The following is a 23,655-nucleotide window of genomic DNA, read 5'->3' as shown; positions in this document are numbered from 1 at the left end:
TTGTGCATCTGAAAGGGTATTCGGTCCACACCAGCATGAAGTTGGACTAGAATCAGTGATGGTGAACCTCTGACATGCGTGTCAGTGCCATTTCTGATGACATGCGGCCGCTGAGGCAGCCGCATGCCGAGGATGAAACATTTATGTTATTTAAACTATAAATATCGTGAAATAATGTTTTTTCCTCAAGGGGACACACTACCCGAGTTATGCTCAGTTATTTGGCCAAGTTTGAAATACCGAGCTCAAAAGGTTGCCCATCACTGGACTAGATGGAAGAAATGCCTTTCTAAGAATAGAGGATGAAAGAGAAGAACTTTTGTTCCTTATAGTCCCAAATTCATTCCCATGTCAGGGCTTTTGAAGCAGCTACTGCTTTAGAACGTGGGCCTCCCTCCCCCTAGCACAGTGGTCGGCAAACTGCGGCTCGCGAGCCACATGTGGCTCTTTGGCCTCTTGAGTGTGGCTCTTCCACAAAATACCACGGCCTGGGCGAGTCTATTTTGAAGAAGTGGCATTAGAAGAAATTTAAGTTTAAAAAATTTGGCTCTCAAAAGAAATTTCAATTGTTGTACTGTTGATATTTGGCTTTGTTGACTAATGAGTTTGCCGACCACTGCCCTAGCACCTTCACCCAGAGCCTCAGCCCCATCCTCCTTTAGAGTAGGGGTGTGCTCCCTCCCCAAATTCATATGTTGAAGCCCTAACCCCCAATGTCATTTATTTGAAGACTAGTGTCCCAGTGCACAGATTCATGCACATTGAAAGGAAATTAATTAGAAGAAATATTTTAATATCGCTAATCTCCCTTTCGCTATAATAGAAGGGTCAACCAAATTCACGATCAATAATGACAGATCAAAACACACACATGCAATTGGCGCCAGCGAGAGCTTTATATGTATTACGCATGTGCAAGTCAACTTAGCACATTATATATAATAAACTTGCTTAATTAGACCTGCTTTCTGATTTAGCTAAACGTTTTCCAGCCCAGTGAAGCACCCCAACTTCTCTTTCAAGTAATTGTCAGCAACATAGCAGTAAATATCAACATGAAGGAGATTATTATTGTAGATCATGCAGGGAGAACAAAGGGTAAAATATTTAACTGTAGCAGTGTTTGACTATATTCTGTGCAGTGAGAAAACCTGAAGTCATTTTCAAGGTCCACCATTTCTTACTTGTTTTCAGTCGGGTCAAGTTTCTAAACTTTCTAAATCTCTGTTGTCTTGTTAATGAAAAGAAAATAGGATTCTACTGAGTCTCCTATGTACCTACTCCAGGACTTCTGTGAGGGTCAAATGAGATGAGGCATGGGAAAACGCTTCACAAACATTTGGTTGAAGTGTAAAATGTTTGCACCTGGCTATAAAGCAAGTTGTGTTCCTGGGCTGAAGAAAATCCAAGGCTAGCCAATAGGCAGAGGAAGCCGGGCATTGCTACATGACATCATTACCTGGTGCCCACAGTGACCGTTTCCCTGCTGGGCTGGGCTGTGGACCACATTTTGCACCATGGGGTCTTGGCAGTGTTGGCTGAGATTTGGTGGGCTGGTGGTGGGGCCTGTGTCCCATTTGGGGGAAGTCAAATATTGGTTTGTTGGTGCCAGGTCCATGGTGCTGTTTCTTTTTAAATGGCCAGTGCGCATTATGGCAGCTCCCGCATTGACCATCATAGCTACCGGTTGGATGGTCGGACGGACACTTAGGCTTTTATATGTATTGATAGGGTTTTTAGGAAGTAATTAAGGTTAAATGAAGCCATAAGGATGGTTTCCTAATCTGGTAGGATAAGTGGCCTTTTAGGAAAGGAGAAAACTCTGTCTCCCCACTCATGTGCACATAAGCCATGTGAGGTCACAGGGAGAAGGTGGCTGTCTGCAAGCCAGGAAGAGAGCTCTCACCAGGAACCAAGTGGCCAACACCTTGATCTTGGACTTCTGAGCCTCTAGAAGTGTGAGAAATACATGTCTGTTGTTTAGCCACATTTTCTCTGTGTTCCACACGGGCTCTTCTTGCCCACTCTACTTTGGAGACATTGTTTTAGAACTCAATCTCTGTTCTTCAGGAAGGCCTCCTCTGATCTACAACTCATTCATTCATTCATTCATTCATGCATTTACTGAACAAATATTCATAAAGGACCTACCAGGGACCAAGTATAAGTAGACATGGTTCTGTTCATGAAGGCAACAATCCAGTCTTGGCAGGCCTTCCTGTAATGTACTTTCCTCTGTAATTCGCTGTAATTAATTAAGTGTTTAATTACCTGTTTACAAGACATCTGCCTTTCCTACCAGAAGACACAGGCTGTGAGGACAGAGGTCGTGAGGACAGAAACCATGACTGGCCTCATTCACTGTTGCATCTTCAATGCTTGGTGCATAGTAGGCACTCAGTAATTAGTGAATGGGTGCGTGATGAATGATGAGTGATGAATGAACAAAAAGTGAATGACTGAGTTTACTCCCCCTTTTCCTCAGGTCAGTCCTGCCATGGAGAAATGTTGACGTTGTTCAGGGGCAGGCGGACTGGCCACAGAGTGGAGCAAGGGGGAGAGATTTGTGAGCAGGGCCAGGTTAGCAGTGGTTTTATTACATCCCATTAAGCATATGGTCATGATTATAATAAGCGCATGAGTTATGGCGAGTGACATATGTTCCTTAAAATAAGAGAGAGGAGGAGGAGGAGGAGAAAAAGAAGCACAGCAAGCCCCCAGAAGCTGCCTGCTGGCTGGGCAGGAAAGTGGACCTGGGAGTAGGCCTGCTTTGCCCCCTGCTATTTAACCCCTTCCCATCCTGGGTGGGTCAGGCAGGGAGAGAGGGACGCCCGGAGACCCGTCAGGGCCTGGGCATCCTCAAGAGGATCTTGCCCACTTGTCTGAGCACCACCAGAGGATAGGGTTGTGGTCAGCTCCATTTGATGGGGGTGTGGGTAAAGGTTAGGCGGACCAAGTGGGGACAGGAGGAAGGAGAAAGAAAGGAAAAATTAAGGGAAGGAAGGAGGAAGGGAGTGAGGGAGGGGAGGAGGAGCCTGAAGGTTCTCAATGCTCATTCATTCATTCAACAACTGGCATCTCTTTGGCACAAAGCATGGTGTAGCAGGTAAGCCCCAGGCTAGGGTCAGGACACCCGGGTTGCTCCCTAGTCTTGGCCATGCGCATCCTGTGTGGCCTTGGGTGAGTCCCTTTCCTTCTCTGTGTCTCATTTGCAAAAAGAAGTGTTCACTCAAGTCTCTCCTCGCTCTGATTTTGTGGGGGCTGCTAGTCTCAGGGTGATAAGGGGCCCAGAGACGCCTATCTCCTGCCCCAGCCTCAGGAAGGTCTGCACCCAGCCCTCAGCTGGACAGGGCCTAAGAGGTCATCTAATCACCTTCCTTCTCACCCATTTTACAGGTGTGGAAATCGAGGCCTGGGGGTCTGTGCTGCCTAACGATGAACTCGCCAGGTCTCCTTCACGTCCTTTCCTTCCTCCTCCTCGCCCCAAGGTCAAAGGGGATTCTAACCAGAGAGTCAAAGACGTGAATATCTTCAGCCCATCGTCTGCGACAGACAAAATCCCCACATCTGGGCAGCAGCAGCAGACAAGGCCCCTGTCCTGGGAAGCTTCACCTCCCCCGGCAGCCAGGCCGTGGCTCTCGGCTCCAGGAGCAGGCATCGCGACTGCGATGGAGGGTGTGGGAGCTGGACCGCAGAACCCTCGGGTGTCAGAAATGCCAGGCCCCCTCTCTGAAAATGTGCCCAGGAGCCAGATCACCTGGAGACTTGCTCCTGGACTCACTGAAGTGGTTTCACACCCTCTTTCCAGACGAGGAGATGTGGTTTGCTCAAACTCTCCCAGCAGCAGGTGACAGAGCTGGGCCGAGATCCAGGTCTGCCTGGCTCCAAAGCCCACGCGCGGGTCCCCCTCCGTAAGGCCTCTACCTCTGCTCAGTAGAGGCCTGGCCTCGACTCCGCCATTGTGACCGCGGGCAAGTCACGTCACTTCCATAACTCTCGCCTTCCTCAGCTGGATGTGACCACACTCAGAGGCCGACAGGAGGGGCGTCAGGGCAGCGCGGACACAGAGCTGGGCCAGTGCACAGGGCTCGGCGCTGTACTGAATGAGGGCTTCCTAGCCTTTTCCCCAAGGAAGGTGGCTTTTACTATCCTGTGCTTTGACAGATCTTGTCTCTTGAACAAACTCTGTTTTGAAAGTAATAATGAACCTGCCTCCCTGTTCTTCTGCCTCGAGTGTGCCTGTGGCGTCCTCTGAGGTGGCAGTCATGTCCGCACTGGGCTGTGGGAATTCCAGTCGCCTTCAGACCGGCTCTGTCTGTCCGGCCGGGATTCCCTGAGAGGGGCTGTACGGGCCTCAGAACTGTGGGGACTGTGGGATGACACCCACCACTATCACCTCTCTCTGGAACCCGGGTAGAGAGCCTCTGTGAGGTTGACTGTGAGAATAAACGCAGTCACACGCCTTCTGGGCCCGCACAATCCCAGGAAGTTTCCATGGGCTACTCCCCAGGCTCTTTGCTTGTCCTCACTCTGCACGGGAGGAGCTGAGACTGGAGACATCAACAGCTCCCCAAGGTCACGAGCTGGGATGTGGAGAGACTGGGCTGAAGCCCTGTGTGATTCCAAAATGACCCCTCTGAACCCAGTACGACTAGTAAGTCCCCTTCCCAGGCCTGAGAGATTGGGCAGGGGGCCTGAGGCAGCGTGTGCCTGCCTGCAGGACTTCCCAGTCCCGCAGTGGGCATGGACATGACCTCATCCGCCCAGACCCGCAGGGCAGCAACGCAAAGGCTCCCCCAGGCCTCGTGTGCTTGGCCAAAGGCTGGCCACTGGTACCCGCCGCAGAGCCAGGCAGCCAGGGAAGCCCTGAGCTGAAGGGCTCCCCTCTCCGTTGCCTCAGTTTCCCCCGCTGCAGAACGCAGGCACTAATGTTTCAAAGGGCTGCTGTCAGGCTGCCAAGGGATGGGAGAGGCCCAGGCGCCCGGCGGGCGTGGCCTGTGACTAAGATGCATCGCCCTCAGCTGCAGGCCTTCTCTGCGCTGCCAGGTGGGGACGGGAGAGGAAGCCGGAGGAGGATCGCATTCTGGGGGCCTGTCCTGAGAACTGGGGCCGCCCCGCAGAGTGATGGCCACAGGGGGACAAACCTGAAGATAAATAAGAACAGTCCGCGTGAGCCGGGGCTCATCTTAACACTAAGCAGAGAGGCCTGGGGCTGGACTTGAAAGCCCGTGGCCGAGATGGATGGGCTGCTGCCGAGGCGGGGGCAGCTGGGCGTGGGGGATGAGTGATGGGGTGCCGGGGCGCTCAGTCACCGCCAGCCAGAGATGCCGGCCTCTGTCCGGCCGCCAGGACATATGCGGGGGCCTGCCCCTCCCGCCACCCTGCCCGAGGATTTATGGCTTCGTTAAGGCCCGGAGAGGGGCTGAGGCCAGGCCTGCGGTGGGAGAGTTTGATGTCAGCTGGCTGCCCCGCTGGATTTCCGCCCTGCGCAATAGAGGGGAAGCCGGGCCAGGCCCCACGGGGCTGCGGTGGCTCAGGGTCACGCACAGAGGGGGCGTCAGGCCTGGCCTCCTTCCTCTGTTGTCTGGCCCCTGAAGACTTCTGGGTAGAGTGCCTCCAGGCGACTCCCTCAGTTGCCCATCCTCAGCCAACGCACGTCCCGGGCTTCTTCCAGCCTCCTTGCCTTTACCCACGCAGGTTCCTCTGCCTGGAGTGCGGGAGCCTGTAAAAGTGCCACCCATCTTTGCAGCCTTGGCATCTGTGCCACCCGCTGTATGGGGCTTTCTCCTCAGGATCCTGCCCCACTCCTAGCCTTACCAACCTCGTTCCACAGTCATTTGGTCTGTCCCCATCACCATGCGCTTGAGGGCAGGCAGCCCATTTTTCTCCATCTTGACAACTCCCAGAATTTACTCCACGATGTTAACCAAACTGCCATTGGTTGGGTTTTCCTGCATGCCAGCAGCTGAGCGATGTGTTTCACTATTTACTGTTTTCATCTGTGTTACAGGCATGGGAACGCGGCTCAGAGCCTCGTTAGTCAGGAGGCAAATGGAATCACCTGGTTCCAGAACACAAGTGCTCGGCTGTTCAGCTAAGCGGCGCCCAGGGGGAAAGAATCAGCAAACGCGAGGCAAGTTTCCTCTTTTTGCTCTGAGTCTGCCACCCAATGCCCACCCTCTGCGTTTGAACCGTAATGTGGCTTCACACATATTCTCCCATTTGACCCACATAGCAATCCTGTGAGGTCAGTGGTACTGTGATCATCTCATTTCACACGCTGAAAAAAAGTGAGGTCCGGAGAGGGGACATGCCTCGCAGGGTCCCAGCCAGTGGGCGGCTGAGCCAGGGATATACGCGTTCTGCCCTCTCCCCACCACCCCTCGGCGAGTCCCACACCTCCTCCCTCTCAGGCCAGTCCCAGCTCAGGAGGGCCACACCTGGCGGATGCCAAGTCTCTGCAGGTGGAATCTTGGCCTTTCCACTGGGGGACCAGAGGAGCTCCCCAAAGCCCAGGCCCTCACTCACAACCCCCACTCTGGGAGGCGTCTGTCCCTTTGGTAGAATAAAGCCCCTGGCAGCCAGCCAGCCTCTCCCGAGCCCAGGATGGTCCCAAGGGACCCTGACCTCCTGCCCACCTACAGCCCTCTGTGCTGGGGTTGGAGGTACCCACCACATTCCCCATCCTGTCCAGGCCTGCAGCTCCAGAGTCAGCACAGCTGTTAGGAAGCAGCCTTCTCCCACCACCTCGGCGTCCCTGTGGGGGCTCCGAGCGCTGCAAGCGGGGGTGTGGATGACGGCCCATCGAGGCAGTCTGGGAGAAGCTGGAGCAAGGCCAGCTGGTCCCCTCTCCTCCAGCTCCCCAGGCTTGCTGCTTGCTGGCTCTCTTAACTGCCTATTTCGGGTCCAGACATTTAATGAGTTGGGATTCTCAACACCTGACTCAAAAGATCAGTCAAGCCCCCCCGCCCCCCCCCCCTTCACTCACCATTTGGAAGGTGGGGGGGGGGGAGGCTTTGAGGAGGAAACCGATATTTCTGCAACCTCTTCAGGCCTGGAGTGAGATTAGAACTTGATCCTGCAAAGATTTTCTGCCTCTGTCATTCATTCATTCATTCATTCATTCATTCATTCATTCACCCATTCACCTACTGAGTGCAAGGCACTGTTTGTTGAGCACATACTACATGCGAGGCACTGTTCTAAGCACGGAGACACCCTCGCGAACAAGACAGGCAAATGTTTTGTTTTCATGGCGCAACAGTCCAGTGGGAAAGACAGACATCAAAGAGATCACAAGAGAATAATGAATGCATGCTGGGATGAATTACTTCCCTCACAGCTCTGCTCAAGTGTCACCTTCTCAGAGACTTTCCTTGGCCCCCCAAATCTAAAATGCCACCCATTTCATTTCCACCCCTTTCTTTTCTTTTCTTTTTTTTTTTAATACTTCATTGATTTCAGAGAGGAAGGGTCAGGGAGAGAGAGATAGAAATATCAATGATGAGAGAATCATTGATTAGCTGCCTCCTGCACGCCCCCCACCTGGGCATGTGCCCTGACCAGGAATCAAATGGTGACCTCCTGGCAATGCTCAACCACGGAGCCACGCCAGCCAGGCTCCATCCCCTTTCTTGATACTGGATAGCAGTATGAGTATTTGGTATTGAATTGTGCATTTCTCGGTTTATTTTCTATCCCTCCCACCAGAATGTAAGCACCATGAAAGTGGAGATGATGACTGTTTTGTGCTCAATCTCCAGCCCCTGGCAGGCAGTAAATGCTTAGTAAATACCTGTAGAATGAGGAAGGAAGGAAGGAAGGAAGGAAGGAAGGAAGGAAGGAAGGAAGGAAGGAAGGAAGGAAGAGGGATAATAGCACGTGCAGAGCGCAGGATGCCAATGAGAACTGATAAGGCCCCCGTGGCTGCCTCAAGGGCACATGAAGGTGACCATTTTCCAGGGAGTCTTGGGTGGCACCACAGAGGGCTCTGGACCTCTGAGTTAAATCCTGGATCTGCCACCTCCTATCTGAGTGATCTTGGACAAAGACTTAACCTCACTTACCTGCAGTTTCTTCATCGGTAAAGTGGACATGAGTAGAGCATCTACCTCGTGGGGTTACTTTGAGGACACAAGGAATGCCAGCTGTGAGTTCTTTAGGTGGTGGAGGCTTAATACATGCTGGCTATTGGGAAATTAGCCATGGAAAATTAGGCTAAGGCGTTTAGGATTTTAAAGAAGTGGTTCCTCGTTAGCTTTGATCTGGGAATGATGGGGTACAAAGTGGAAAGAACTAGTTCATTCTCAGCCTCTGCCTCAAACAAATCATCCGCCTCCCAGCCTCAGTGTCCCCATCTGTTCAAGGAGGCGTCCGCCAGCTTCTCTCAACAGCTGAGGGTCCCTCCCCCAGCCCATCCCAAGCCAAGCTCCCGGCTCTCCGAGGCCTTCACTCCCCATCAGAGACCTCAGGGCCACGCACAGCCAGGCCTTCACCTCCTGCACAAATACTTTGCACCTTCCCCCAGCCCAGATGTCCTGGAGTCTTGCCTCTCTGGCTCTCTCTGGGCCTGCTCTCTGTCCCCACCGGCTCCTAGCCAGAAACTGAGGACCCCTTTCCATGCCCCCAGCACCTGTTGCAGGGACTGGTCGGCCCTAAAAAGCCCCCACATTCCCAGCTCTCACCCATCCATGCCCTTGGCAGCAGGAGGTCACCCCCAAACTTTCAGTAATTAATCTGAGGGGGGCTTCTCTAATCTTAGAAAGGACTCTATTCCTAAGAGAATGCCCCCACCTCCTACTGCAGGGGAGACATGCCCCAGGTAAGGGCGTGCGCGCACATACACACACACACACACACACACACACACACACACACACACACACACTGTGAAGCTTTCCCTGGAGACAGGGAGGAGTTTCAGAAACCCAGGACAGTGGGAAGGGGGTCACTGAGGGGGCAGGCTCTGGCAGTGGGCCCAGAACTGTGGTTTCAGATGCTGCCTCAGCCTTGGGGCTGGAGGGAAGCTGGGGAGGGAGGAGGGAGAAGAGGAAGCGCTGAGTCTGCAGCTGAGCCATGAAGAAACATTTCCCAGGGCAGAGGCGGTCCTGGGACCTACACCAGGGCGAGGTGACCTGGGTCTCCTACTTTGGGGGCTCTGGGGAAGTCACTGCCCTTCTCTCGGCCTATTCCCGCCTCTGCGAAACGGTGGTTCCCGGTGGCAGGTAGCGTGGAGCCATGCACAGAGCAGTCCCCTTGGGACTGAAGCTACACCTTGCTGGGCCTTCATCTCCTCATCCTGGAAATGGGGATGATGACCTTACCTTGCAGAACTGCCACGAGGCAGAGAAACGTGTATGGAGGGCATGTGCCGCAGTGCCTGGGAAACACACCCCTTCCCAGGGAGCCAGGCCCCTCGGTAGGGCCATTGCTCACGGATCTGTCCCTCATAGCACTGAGCCCCTGTTCTTGCCTATGTATTTATGTGATGGTTCGGTGAGTGCCCTTCTTCCCCGCTAAGATTAGAAACCTTTTGAAGGCAGGGACCTAGATGTGGCACATAGTAGGGGCTTCTATTTAATCCAGTCAGGAAACCAGAACTCAGGCAGGTATTTCAACAGAGGGGACTTAGTGCAGGGAACTCTTTCTGTGGGGGTTGGAATTGCTGACTGGCCTGAATGGTATGGGGCCAACTCAGAGACCAGCAGCAGCAGGAAGCTTCCACATCTCCAGGACCAGAGGGAACAGGGAGGGCGTGATGACATCAGAGCCCAGGGGCCAAGGTCAGTGGGGACCCTGGAACCAGAGTCAGGCGGGGACCTGGGCTGAGGGCCTGTCCCCAGGACCTGGACCCAAGGCGGTGGCCTAGTCATTGCCCAGATCCCACCAAAAGAGGGGGTGGATAACTACCCTGGCCCCTCCCATTGGCCAAGGCTGACAGGAGGCTGGTTGGCAAAGGGTCCTGGGAGATGCAGTTTGGCAGGTGTCAGCCCTAGGACGCAGAGTAGGACAAAGGAAGAACAGGGGACAGATCTGAGTTGAACAGACACATGGGAGGCCCAAGCCTCAATTTATTATCCATTCACAAGTGCATATACACCTAGTATTCACTAGGCACTGGGCACTGTTCTAAGATTTTCACTGAGACAAACTTAGTGAATAAGCATGTGTTTAAAGAATAAACAGCAGGCACTCAATAAATGCTGCCCATCCTTGTTGATGGTGCTGCTGTTGTCAGACTTGCTGAGATTCTGGAATTTTCCTGTGAACACTCCAGGACCTCCACCCGGGCCCTGGCCTCCCGGGACCCACGCCCCAGGCTCTCCTGGGCAGAGAGGAAGGGCAAGGGGTGCTGGCCCTGGAGTCGGAGCCCCTGTGGACCCCGCCCCTCCCGCATCTCAGCATCTCAGCCCCAGCTCCACGGGGAGCCCTGCGGCCTTTCCCTGCCTGTCAATCAAACCCAGCGCTTGGAAGTTCAAGCGTGGCCAAAAGGAAGCAGATTTCAAAACACACCTCTGCTCGCTGCTTCCCTCCCACCCCCTCGTGGCCTCTGCTCCAGGCTCCCTGGGGGCTCCGCTGCCCTGGCCTGTCCCAGGCAGAGCTGAAACCAGACGGTTCTGAGGCCGAGGTGAGGGTGGAGGGGTAGGGGTAGGGGATGGCTGTGGAGAGGGAGGGAGGGAGAGGTACCAGCCAATGTTCACTGGGTCCCGTGCCTCTCCGGGGACTGCTCCTGGGGGTGGAGGAGGAATCTGGGTCAGATCAGGGCCACAGCTGTCCCTTCTCCAGTGAGGAGGGGTCCTGGGGGTGGCAGGGAAAGGGGCCTGACCCCTCAAAGTCAAAGGGGCTGAGGGTCTTTTTATCACTCTGTCCCTGCACTAGCACAAGCCTCGGCTTCTAGAAGATTCTCCAAAGCATCTGTTGAATAAATGAGAAGTGAATTCCCACCAAGGAGAAGCTGGCCTAACTTTGACACTGAAGGTAAAAGCGGGGGATAGGGCTGGAGGGGACTCCCGACAAGAACCAGAGCCCAGGCCGCCTCTTTCCTCTGTCCACTCCCTCCCACTCTCTCTCTCAGCAATGGGGTTTGGGACAGCATCCCGACTCTGTACCTTCTGGCTGGGTGACACCGGCAAGCCTCGCTTTCCCACCTGTGGTACGGGAGACCAGCCCCCTCCACAGTGGCTGAAGGAGGCCCCGCAGGCAATGACCTTGGGGAGCTGGGGAATGAGCCAGAAGGTCAAGGCGGACCTTGCCGGTGGGAGTCTGCCCTTCCTGGTTGGCTGGTTCTCCCCAGCACTCCCGCCCTGCTCAAAGCCCAACCCTGTTCACTTCATGGCAGGGTTGTTTTCCATTTGGAAAAGCTCTCTCTCCACGAGGTGCCTGAAATTTTGAAGAAGTGAGTTAACAGATCGATGATGTCTTTATTGTCAGGACACTTCCTGAATTAGAAATAAAAGGCTCTGCTGAAGTCAATACAGTGACATGGGGCGGGACGGTTCCTTTCCCGGGATAAAAGCCCTGCTTTGGTGGCTCGCTGGGAGGGGGTGGGGCCAAACGTTCTGAAGCTCAGAAGATTCCTCTGAACACTCAGGAGCCCAGCTTCCTGAAGGGAAAAGAGAAATCCCTGCCCTCCGGGAAGCAAAAAGCTAGGCCCCTGGATGCCCACGGTGTGCCCACCTCTGGCCCTTGCCTACTCCACCCTGCCCTGTTCTGTGAACTGGGAGGAGACAAACTCAGCCCTTCTCCCCCGCCCTACCCCCCCCCACCCCCCCTCAGAGTGCCACTTCCCTTCTCCAGGCCCTGCCAGCCTGTACCCTCAGCTTCATGGTCCCAGTACCCCCCACCCCACCCCCATCTTGTTGATCTTTTTGAGTCTGAAGTCCGTCTATGATTCATTGGAAGAGGCAGATGGCAGGGTGGACTGGAAACGTCTGGACTTGAGTCGCTGTAGTCTCGTGGCTGCTGTGTGACCTTGAGTAAGCGACTTTACCTCTCTGAGCTTCAGTGAGTTCCCTCAGCGGCGACAGAAACACCGACACAGGGCCTGGTAGCTTCTGCTGCTACTGAGTCACTTCCCTGGTCTTGTTATCACGGGGGAAGAAGCAAGTTGCGGGGAGAAGCCTATGGGATATTGGCAGCAGAAGGAAACAAACGAAGGGGATGGTGACACCTACTATGTGTCAAGCATACAGTTTTACAGACTCAGAGAGGTCAAATTACTTGCCCCAGGTCACACAGCTAACAAAAGAGATTCAGATCCATACCTGGGCCCCTCAGGTTCCCAGCTCACGCTGAGTTGACTCCACCCTTGAGAATTCCTCCCCCAGAGCTGTCACAGAGTGAGTCTGCACTGGTGGGGGCTCCAAGAGTGGGTGCAGGAGGGAGGGAGGGTGGGATCGAGGCAGAGACTCCCACAGCAGCGGCCCTCCCTCCGGCAGCTGCTGCGTGTGTGATGGGGGATCTGCGCCCCTGTCAGTCATGTTCTGGGCGGTCCTGCTTTCCCCGAGGGACGCCCCAAGTGTCCTGGTTTCAGGCAGAGCTGAAACCAGACGGTTCTGAGGCCGAGGTGAGGGTGGAGATCCGCCTCCCAGGGTCCCGGTGTTTCTGACTCCATTTCTTACCTCCTATGCGTGGATTTGACTGTACATCCCAACCCGCTGCCACTCTGAGCTTCTGTGTTCCATTTCTCTCTGCCGCCTCGGCCCCCACGAGGACCCCAGAACAGGAAGCTGGGGACAGCCGAGTTCCCTGGCCCACTTCCCCTGCACTGTCATCAGGGACACTGGGAGGGACTTCCATGATTTGGGACTCCCGGGAGGGAGGGAGCAAGGAGGGGGTTGGCTGGATGGGGAGGAAAGCCGCAGTCACCCCTGTCTGGTCACAGGGTCTGGGCGCAGGGAGGAGACCCTCGGGAGGACAAGGGAGGCTCAGATCTCAGGCTCTGCAGCACCTTCTCTCACCGCAGGCAGCCTGGGAAGAAGCCAAGGTATCAAATCCCTTTGCTACGAGTCCCTCCCACTGCTGTGCTCTCTGAATGAATGGCTGCCCCTCCCTGCGCCTTGTTCTTCCTATGTGAGCCTCCTTCCCTCCCCACCCTTTCTCTAGTTTCATCGTCCAAATCTTTCCGCTGAAATAGGACTACCTCCTGATGCTCTCCCCTCAGGCAGCCCCGCTCCTCTGCAGTGAGACGCCAGCTACCCCAAGGAGGGCAGGTCCTGCGTGCTGCGTGCGCTCCCTTCCTCCTGAGCCATCCTCCCAGCTCCATTAAGGAGGCGGCCTGGGCCTCTGGGCAACGGCCAGCCCTGGGGACAAACCGCCTCCACTGCACCAGCCAGCAGCCTCGGGCACATGTCCTGGTGCGCGCAGCGATGACCAGCCTGGTCCATGGGGCTGCTGGGGACATAACCTGAGCTGCCATGGCCCGAGCCACCCCTCCTCATGCCCAGCCATGCCCAGGGCTGAGCAAGCGCCAAAAGACCAGCCTTTGGTTTCAGACCCAGTCGCTGAGTCTCTGGGTGGCCCCGGGGGACACAACTCTACCTCTTTGTGACTTGATTTCCCCAGCTGAGCAATGACAGTGTCCCTCCCCTCCACCCCACCCATCCCTCTCATTGCCCAGACACTCCAAGGAGCCTGCAGGAGAGGGTTTCAATGGCTGTTGCCTGGGCAGGGGGGGGGGGGTGGGGGGTGAGCTGAGGGGGTGGGGAGGAGAATAGTCAGCCGGCCTGGCTTGGAGGCCCGAGAAGGGTGAGGAGGTGGGGAGGAGGCCATGGGGCAGCCCCGCCCCCTGCAGGCACGTGTGCAGCCCCATCTGGAAGAGCCGGGCCCCACCCGCACACATGGTCCTGCAGCCAGACCTCCAGCACGCCCCCACCCCGCTGGCTGCCTTCCCTGCCACCCCCGGATTTGTACCCATAATCTGCATATTTAGCAGTTCACCACATTGCAGGCCAAACCATAAATCCTCCTCCTCCTCCTCCGGGGGCCGGGAAAGAGCTCCCCACGCCCTGCAGCACCCCGAGGCCTGGCTTCTGAGAGCCCGCTCCCCAAGCCTCCCGGCGGGCAGGGGTGTCGGCTCTGTCCTCAGGTGTCCCCCGGCTTCCAGGGGCTGAGCCAGACAGCTTAGAAGTCAGAGTAATAAAATAATCGGGGGAGAAATACAAGGGAATAAGAACAATTTCCTTTGACCTGCAGGACGCTCCGTGAGGTGACCTGGGCAGCACCTTTCTCCCCGTCGTGCAGAGGGGTCACCTGAGGCTCAGGTCAGCCCCCCGTCATTCAGGGCCCACTCAGCGGCAAAGCCAGGCGAGGCTGCCGGGTCTCGAAGGCCTGGCCAAGGCAAGTGCAGTGCTAGCCCTCGAGTCTGGAAGCAGCTGGAAACTATGGGCGGGTCATAGCGTGCGGAGCCCACACATGGCCTCCAATCCCAGCTCTGCCCATCCAGTGGTGTGGCCACGGTCCTGGGCTTGACCCTCTGACACAGGTTCCATCCCCCCTCGCTCCTGGGCCCTCTCCAGCCTCCTGATTCAGCCCCCAGCCTCCGCCTTCCCTGCCCCAGCCCCACAGAGGCAGCCTTCACTGTCCCTGACTCTCTTCAATGCAATGCAAATGGACAGCCTTAGAACGCTGCTACCAAGAAACATGCACAGCAGACGTCCTGGTGCCCTTAAGCCGTCCTTGAACCTGATCTCTACGCTGACATGCCAGCCATTCGCTGTTCTGAGCTCCCTCCGTGTAAGGACCGGCCGCTCAGTGAGCACCCTGACCTAGCCCTTCGGAGAGGGAGGAAGACGATGAAGATGCTGAAGACGGTCGGTGAGCAGTAGAGGCTGTGCTCCAGCCAGAGCTGTCGGATTCGGGGCCTGAGCCTCCACGCCACGCTGGAGAGCCCACGGCCCTGGGCATCCCAGGAAGGAAGGAATCCTCTCGCTTTCTGCTTTAGGGGCTCCTGCAGCTCAGTCCACGTGTGGCCTGACCTCTCCCCATCCCAAAGGGCGTGCCCACTCCCAATTTTCACACCCACCGCCTCCTCTGTCCTCTGTCCGGAGGTATCTACTACTCACCGTAGAGATCTACCAACAGGTGACTCCTCCATAGCCTGGCTGTGTGCCATAGGCCGGTCTCTCCCCAGCAGCACCCGGTGCTCGGCCGGGCGGGACATGGGGTTCCAGGTCTTCTCTCTTCTACTCATCCCTCTAACAAGCGCCTCACGCCAGGCACTGTTCTGATGAGGGAGATGAAGTCACTTTAAAAATGCCTCAGGCGTATCCTCTCCAGCCCAGGTTGCCCCTGCCCACCCCGCTTCAGTGTCCACTCCTGGGTGAAATAGAAATGTAGAACAAAGATGGAAAAAACCGCGCCTGGAATCAGAAGACCAAGGTGTAGGCGCTCACCTTGCCATTAACTTGTGTGACCTTGAACGAGTCACTGGACTTCTGGGGGTCAGCTTGCCCAGCTGTCACCTGGGGGGCCCGGACTCCAGCCAGCAGGCAGCCTCGGTCACTCGGGCCCCTCCTTCCTAATTTTTGTCCTGTTCACCTACTCCCCTAACTTTATTAACTGAATATTATTCTTTAAATAAATGTACTTCCCCCAGTTAAATAAATTTGTTTTAAAAGGAAATTTTAAATCGCTTCCACAAATGAAAAACCCAGTATCACTTGCCATCAGAAATAAAAGGTAACCAGAAAAATAAATACAAGGAAGACAAAATCATGTAATAGCTTCAGTTGGAAACTGTTCCCTGCCAAAGGCTGCCGTCCCAGCGCCCTGCTCTCCTTCCACTCATTCATCTACTCAACGTTCCCCGAGCTCCTTCCCTGGGCCAGGCATGGTTCTGGTTCTGGAGATAAGGAAACTGAAAAGAAACAGACAACGTTCCTACCTGTTGGAGCTCATGCCCTGGTGGAGAGGGACAGAAAAGAAGTAAAATAAGCACAGTATGGGAGAGGCACATGCTATGGAGGAAAAGAAAAGCAAATGGAGAAGGGGCCATGACCTGACCCAAAATGGCCAGGGAAGGTGTTGATGTGAGTTTGAGCAAAATTCTGAAGGAAGCAAAGGCATGAGCTACGTGAATAGCTAAGAAAAGAGCATTGGGTCAGAGGAAAAAAGCACGTGCAAAGGCCCTGGGGCAGGAGGAGTGTGTTCATGTGTCTGAGAAATCTCGAGGAGCCCAAGGTGCAGTGAACTGGGGGATTGTTGCTCAGCGGGGCCTCCAGGGCTAAAGAAATCAAAGCTTTGAGCTCACCCCCTGGGGCTGCCCTCAAAGTAAGGAGGCAGACCCCAAACTCCTCTTTCCAGAAGAATCCAGGCTGGGGGAGAGATTGAGGGAGAGGCTCAGAGCTGGGACCAGGGTGAGGCAAGTTGGTGTCCAGGGCACAGAACTGAATGGAGGAGGCACTCCTGGGAGAGAAGCACCTCCTTACATTTTGCTTCCGGGTGTCTGGCTTGCCTCCCCCCCCAGTCCTGGCCCTGATCTGGTATCCCACCGTCTAGCTTCACCTAAGGCAGGAGGAACCTACCCACCCCTCACCCTTCCCCGAAGCTCAATGCCTCAGGCTGGCAGAGCTGACACGGCTCATGAACAGTGTGCTGCCTCCTACCCTCTGTGTGATCTGAGGCCAGCTCCTCCCCTCTCGGAGCCTCAGTTTCCCCATCTGTGAAAGTGAAACTACATTAAACTGCCACAGCATCAGGATCACTTGGGACTCATGCAGGGATCGGGTGGGGGGAGCCCTACTTATTTCAGGTCTCCACTCCAAACCTACAAATCAGAATCTCAGGGGGAGGGGCCCAGAAATCTATTTCAAGTTCATGGACCATTTGCTCTGTGAGCTACTTAGAGCCTTCCAGCTCTGACTGTCTTTGGGTTTATATAGCCCAATTTGGAGAAAAATGCCATTGGTGGGTTCATTCATTCATGTATCCTTCCAAGCAAGCAACGCATATTTCTTGAGCGGTGACGGAGGGCCAGGACGTATTCTAGGTTCACAATCCTGTACTCACAAAGCGCACACACTGGTGGTGGGGGGAGGGGGGGAGTGAGACATAGGAAACAGGGCAGGATGGTTTACATGACAAGAGCTGTGAGGAAAAGACACTGGGGAATGAGACTGGAGGAGGGGCAGGGCTACCTTAGGGTCCTATAAGGATGCCCCCTTGAGAAGAGACATTTGAGCTGGCACCTGGATGACATCCTCAAGGAAAAGGTGCTCCAGGCAGTGCGAACAGCCAGTGCAAGGGTCCTGGGGCAGGAGCAAACCTGGTGCATGTGAGCAATAGATAGAAGGCCGGTGCAGCAGGAACAGGGTGAGTAGGGAAGAGGAGGAGGTGACAGGGATAGAGAAGAACAGGAGGCAGGGCGTGCAGGGTGAACCTGGACACAGTGTTCAGCACGTTGTAGCAGGATGGGATCTTCTTCAACAGGTGACTCTGCTACTGGCTGAGAACAAACTGGAAGGCACAGTAGAATCAGGGAGGCAGCCCCAGATGTTCAACTGAGACGGTCTGGTGGCTGAGCTGGAGGTAACTAAATACCACTCTGCCTGCTAGCTATGCAGAGCACAGGTAATTCCTGCTGTGTCCACAAGATGGCAGAGTTCCAGCGAGTACAGGGGAAGCCAGACACCGGGTCAGGCAGGGCGGCCTGTGGGACCAATGGGCGGTACAGTTCCAGGGGGCACCCCTCATGCTGCATTCCACGTGAACGGCGCCTACTGGGGGTGCACAGTGCACGGTCTGGCCTGGAGTCTGAATTCTGCTTTGCCTGGTGGTGCTAACCAGTAAGTGGGACTGAGGCAGGCCTAACGTGGCCCCCTGTCCACAGCAACCAGCACCTCTGAAAAGCCCAGACTCAAGCTGGCCTGGCCGGGGCTGAAGCCTGTCTCTGCTACATACCAACTGTGCGACCTGGACATGCTGCTTACTCTCTCTGTGCTTCAGCTTCTTCACCTGTCAAATGGGGCCGGTAATAGCCCCACCCCCACCCCCCCACCCCCCTCATAGTGTTGCTGGGCAGATTACATCAGCTAATATGCCAAAAGTGCTTGGGATAGGGCCTAGGTCATTGTTAGCTCTCACCGCATGCGAGCTTTTCCGTGTAGTGAGAACTCCTTTCTTTGGCAAGTGAGCTGAGAAAGGGTTCAGCGAGTGGGTCGAGAAGGTCCCCATGACCCGGGAGGCCTGGAGCAGATGGTGATGGCTGAGCAGACACCGGACAGGCAGAGGAGAGGGAAGGAGTGGACTCTTGATTTGCATGGAGGCAGGGTCAGGGAGGAGCAGCAGCGGCGGCAAAGGTGGGTGTTTGTGGGCGGATGGAAGGAGCTGGCGCCCGGAAGTGAGGGTGTGGTGAGGTGGTGTGGGAGGGGAGAGGCTGGGCAGACTGAAGAGCCTTGAATGCTGAGAAGAGAAGCTGTGATCTCTCTCACTCAGAGCCCCTGGGAAAAAAATAATAAAATGATTTAACAATTGCATATGTTGTACATAGTCTCTCATTTAATATTCCAAACGAACCTGTTGTTATCAACAACTATTATTGCCTCTGTTAGGGATGAATCCCAGGCTGGGGAATTTTTCGTTTCAGTTCCACTCAGAGAGGCAGAATCGGTGAGGTGGGGAGGTCTGCGAATGCCCTGGCCTTCTCCAGCAAAGGCAGGGGAAAGGCCAACTTAAACACAAACAGAGAAACAAGAAAGCAAGTCAAACGCTTTTCAACGATCAGATAGGGTCCTGTCATAGCATTATGGCCCCCACTTGGCAGATGAGGAAACTGAGGCCCAGAGGGGGGAATGGACTCTTCGGTGTTCCCACACCTAAGACTCCACTGCCCATGTGGTCTGCTATGGTGAGGCTTTGCACACCTCTCCCAGTGCCTCCTGAAGAATACAGCCCCAACCCTACCCCTACCCCCCCACCCCCCCCCCCATCTGCTGGGTCAGCAGCATCCTCAGGTATCACCTGCCCCTCCATAGGCTTGGCGGCTTGGCGCAGTGTGCAGGCCTGGACGTACCCACTTTTAGGGACAAGTGCGACACCTTGTGGAAACGTATGAGCATGGCATCCTGTTAAATGTTATGGGCGTTTTCCTGGAAGGTGCCTGGACACATTCACTCCCTCGCTTCCTTCCTCTCAGTGAATATTTATTGAAGGCCTACCATGTGCCAGGCACAGTCTAAGGCGTTATAAACACAGAACTAAATGTGATCCTTTCCCTAAAGAAACTTTCAGCATAGGAGAGGCATTTCCCTCAAGAACCTTGCAGCATACAATATTGTTATATTATGTAACAATCATTGCAATCACCATTATCAGCCACTATCATCAATGTCACCAGTGATGTCATCCATGTCACCACAACTCATCACCATTCTCACCATTACTGTTACCATCTGCTATCACCCTCCTCATACGACCACTACCATACCCATTGCCTTATCATCATCATCTTTATTACTGCCACCACCATCAGTGTCACTATTAACAACATCCATTTATGTAGTTCTTCTTTAACGTCATTAATCAGGGGTTTGTCGTTTTCCTCAATATAGATTTTATACGTGTTTTTTAGATTTATACCTACATATTTCATTTTGGGGGGATGCTAATGGAAATGGTATTGTGTTTTTAATTTCAAATTCCACTTGTTCATTGCTGGTATATAGAAAAGCAAACTGACTTTTGTATAGTAATCTTGTATCCTACAACCTATAATTACCTAACAGTTCTAGGAGGTATTTTCATTATTACCCCTCATTTTCTACATAAATGATCGCGTCATCTATGAACAAGGACAGTTTTATGTCTTCCTTATCAATTTGCATACATTTTATTTCCTTTTCTTGTCTTATTGCATTAGCTAGGAATTCCAAGATGGTGTTGAAAAGGAGTGGTGAGAGGGGACATCCTTGCCTTGTACCTGACCTTAGTAAGAACGTTTCAACTTTCTTACCATTGAGTACAATGCTAGCTGTAGTTTGTGTGCATGTGCATGCGTGTGTGTGTGCGTGTGCATGCGTGTGCATGTGTGTGTGTGCGTGTGCGTGCGTGTGTGAGTGTGTGTTGGGTAGGTATTCTTTATGAGGTTGGGGAAGTTCCTCTCTATACCTAGTTTACGGAGAGTTTTTGTCATGCATGAGTGTTGGTTCTTCTTCCCCAGAAATCCAGGCTGGTGCTTACTTTTTCTGTCAATTGCTTTTCTGCATCTGTCGATATGATCATGTGATTTTTCCTTCTTCAGCTTATTAATGTGATGGATTACATTAATTGACTTTTGAAAGTTGAACCAGACTTACAGACCTAGGATAAATCCCACTTGGTCACACTGTATAATTCTTTTTATACATTGCTGGATTTGATTTGCAAATATTTTATTAAGGATTTTTACATCTAGGTTCATGGAGGCTATTGGTCTGTAGCTTCCTTTTCTTTTTTTTGTAATGTCTTTGGTTTTGGTGTCACAGTAATGCTGGCCTCCTAAAATGAGTTAGGAATGATTCCCTCTACTTCTACCCCCTTTTACTTTTATTTATGATGAAATTTAGAACACACATACACATGTATATGAAAACGTGTATGTCCACCATAAGGACAATATTAAAAACAAATGTCTGTCTACCCAAGCCAGGAATTGTGACCTTGGGATAGTTACTCAGCCTCTTTCTTCTTTTTCCTCATTTTTAAACTAGCATTAATCATCACAAGCATATTGAACCTCAGGCCTATTTCAAATATCAAATAAATTACAGCATGTTAAAGGTTTAGCACAGTCTCAGGGCATGGGAAGAACCCGTTAATATCAGGTATCACTATGACCAGGTCTTTCATTTTATATATAGAAGTATGTCTCAGCCTAAAAATCGAATCTATGCCTGAAGTGTTACACAGTGAATTTTGCATAATGAGAGACTACATTCTTCTGTGTCTACATGGCAAAAATAACGCGTTCCTAACCCACCCCAAATTCCCAACCAAGTCCCCAATTATTATTTAAACATAAAGTGGCTAAAACACCAATTGCCCAATTACTCAACCCCGAGTGGACTCATTGGTGTGCCTGCTTGTCCGCTGGGCCCACACTGTGTGGACACGATGGATCAGGGGCTCCTTGGCGGGTGAAGGTTGTCAATCCACCACTCACCATTTCTCTAGGTTTTTAAAAAAACATGTCATGCTCAGGAAATGTGGTAATGCACTCAAGAACCAACAGCACATTTATAAGTGTCCTTTACTTTTTTATTCATAAAAAGATATGTGTGTGTGTGTGTGTGTGTGTGTGTGTGTGTGTGTGTGTGTGTGTGCCAGAGATGGAGGCACATGCGTGGCGCAGTGAACAGCTTTATCCATACTTTTTTTTTTCTTTTCTTTTTTTCTAGTTAAACAACGACTTTATTGCTTGAGTGCGTAGACATTTTATGCAACCAAGACAGAGGTTGTGGATGGACTTGTGTTTCCAATGAGCGGGGAGGACTCGTTTGGTCTTATAATATTGAGCCAACTGGTAAATACAACTAGTTAGTAATATAGCCCTCAATCAGAATCAGATGGAATTAGCATTCCTATCCTTTCTGGTCATCTCAAGATGCTTTCGAACAGCAACCACTTTTTTTTTTAAAATATATTTTTTACTGATTTCAGAGAGGAAGGGAGAGAGACAGATAGAAACATCAATGATGAGAGAGTCATTGATAGGCTGCCTCCTGCACGCCCCACACTGGGGATTGAGCCTGCAACCCCGGGCATGTGCCCTTGACCAGAATCGAACCTGGGACCCTTCAATCTGCAAGCCGACGCTCTATTCACTGAGCCTAACCAGCTAGGGCCGCCTTCTTAAATAAATGGCAGAGATCCTCAGGAAGATCACGCGCAAGTCCTTTGGACTTAAGAATTCTCAAGATCTTACTGCGTGTTACAAAACGTCCTTGTTCGATGCCCTGTGAGTCTCCCGGGATCACAGTAATTTTGTGAGCGAGTCGGACCCTTCTTGGCCAGTTTGTAGGCCTGCTCCTTCTCCTCATCAGATGTCCACTTCAGCCAGGTGGGGGCGCTGCAGCGGGGAGGCAGGGCCCCCCGGGACAGGCCCTTCCTGGGAGCACACCCGCGCCCCATGGTGGCAGCAGGCAGGCTCCAGAAATGAGCTCCATTCATGTCTTTCATCACCAAACGTTTCTATTCATAGACTAGAGGCCCGGTGCACGAAATTCATGCATGGAGAGGGGGTTGTCCCTCAGCCCAGCCTGTACCATCTCCAATCTGGGATCCCTCTCACAATCCAGGACTGCTGGCTCCCAACTGCTTGCCTGCCTGCCTTCCTGATAGCCCCTAACCACTTCTGCCTGCCAGCCTGATCACCCCCTAACCACTCTGCTGCCAGCCTGTTTGCCCCCAACTTCCCTCCTCTGCCGGCCTGGTCACCCCTAACTGCCCTCTCCTGCAGGGTTGATCACCTCCAACTGCCCTCCCTTGCAGGCCTGGTCCTTCTCAACTGCCCTCCCTTGCAGGCCGGGTGCCTCCCAACTGCCCTCCCCTGCTGGCCATCTTGTGGTGGCCATCTTGTGTGCACATGGGGGCAGGATCTTTGACCACATGGGGGCAGCTATATTGTGTGTTGCAGTGATGATCAATCTGCATATTACTCTTTTATTAGATAGGATTCGGTTTTCTGGGTCTCTTGGCTCACCCTCTTTCTCCACAGGCTTTTCCTCTTTTGTGGAAAACGTTCCCAATGAATAATGTGAGGGAGGCGGGAGAGGCGGCACAGGGCCCATCACGCAGCACAGATGATGGGCATGGATCCCCGGGAAGACCCACTGAGGCGCAGCGACGCCAGGTCCACCCACAGCTCGGCCGCGCTCCTGCCATTCTTCTGCTGACTCACCGAGCAGGCTTTGTGTCCCTTAGAGTGAGTTTGGGGTAAAGATGGCTAAAGTCACGGTGTGTACCCTTTCTTCAGAAGAAATCTCGTTCCCATGTAAACAGAACAGCTGGGAGCCGAGCTGCAGGAAGAGGGCCGGAGCCCGCAGGCCCTCCCCATGGGACCCCCACGCTGGACTCCGGGCACGTCCCCCGCGGTGTCAAGGTGTCCATGGCCATCACGCTTCCTGGGAAGTGCGCCGAGCCGGGTTGTTTCCATGTTTCCAGCATCGCACCGGCGGCCAAAGGCCCCGGACTCCGTTTTATGCTCACGTGTCGGAGCTTTCCTCAGCTGGGCCTTTTATGGGCACGGCTTCCCTTTCCCTTTACCTCACGGCCCCCACGTTTCCTCTCACTGTGACTGCTGACAAGGGTCGCCATCGACAGAGGTGCCCTGGATGCTCACTGCACCACCTGGGATGCGTGCAGTGGCCTCCTCCCTGGCCTCCCGTCCTCTAGGCTTGCCTCTCTCAGGCCTGTTCTCAGCAGCAGCCCGAGGAACCTGTTAAAACACAGTCAGATCATCCCGTTTCCCTGCTCAAATCCTTCCCTCTGACTAAAGCCCAAGCCCGTCAGGCCCTCCCTCATGGGGCCTGTGACACCTCTCTGGCCTCCTTTCCTATTACTTTCCCTGCAGGCAACCTGTTCCGACCTAGCTCAGCCTCAGGGCCTTTGCACATGCAACCCCTCTGCCTGGGATGCCCTGTGCCCAGGTATCCTCGAGGGCTCGCCCTCACCTCATTCAGG

The 23,655-nt window shown here is 53.6% G+C and overlaps 1 pseudogene; it reads right to left on the bottom strand.

The window, feature by feature from the left end:
- Positions 1–14,259: 14,259 nt before the first annotated feature.
- Positions 14,260–22,104, bottom strand: LOC103291028 (40S ribosomal protein S13-like; annotated as a pseudogene).
- Between the last annotated feature and the right edge of the window lie 1,551 nt (positions 22,105–23,655).

This window comes from Eptesicus fuscus, chromosome 13 (genome assembly GCF_027574615.1).
Source record: "Eptesicus fuscus isolate TK198812 chromosome 13, DD_ASM_mEF_20220401, whole genome shotgun sequence".
Taxonomy (NCBI): Eukaryota; Metazoa; Chordata; class Mammalia; order Chiroptera; family Vespertilionidae; genus Eptesicus; species Eptesicus fuscus.
Note: the sequence above shows the minus strand (reverse complement) of the source record. Positions and strands in the feature narration are given on the sequence as shown.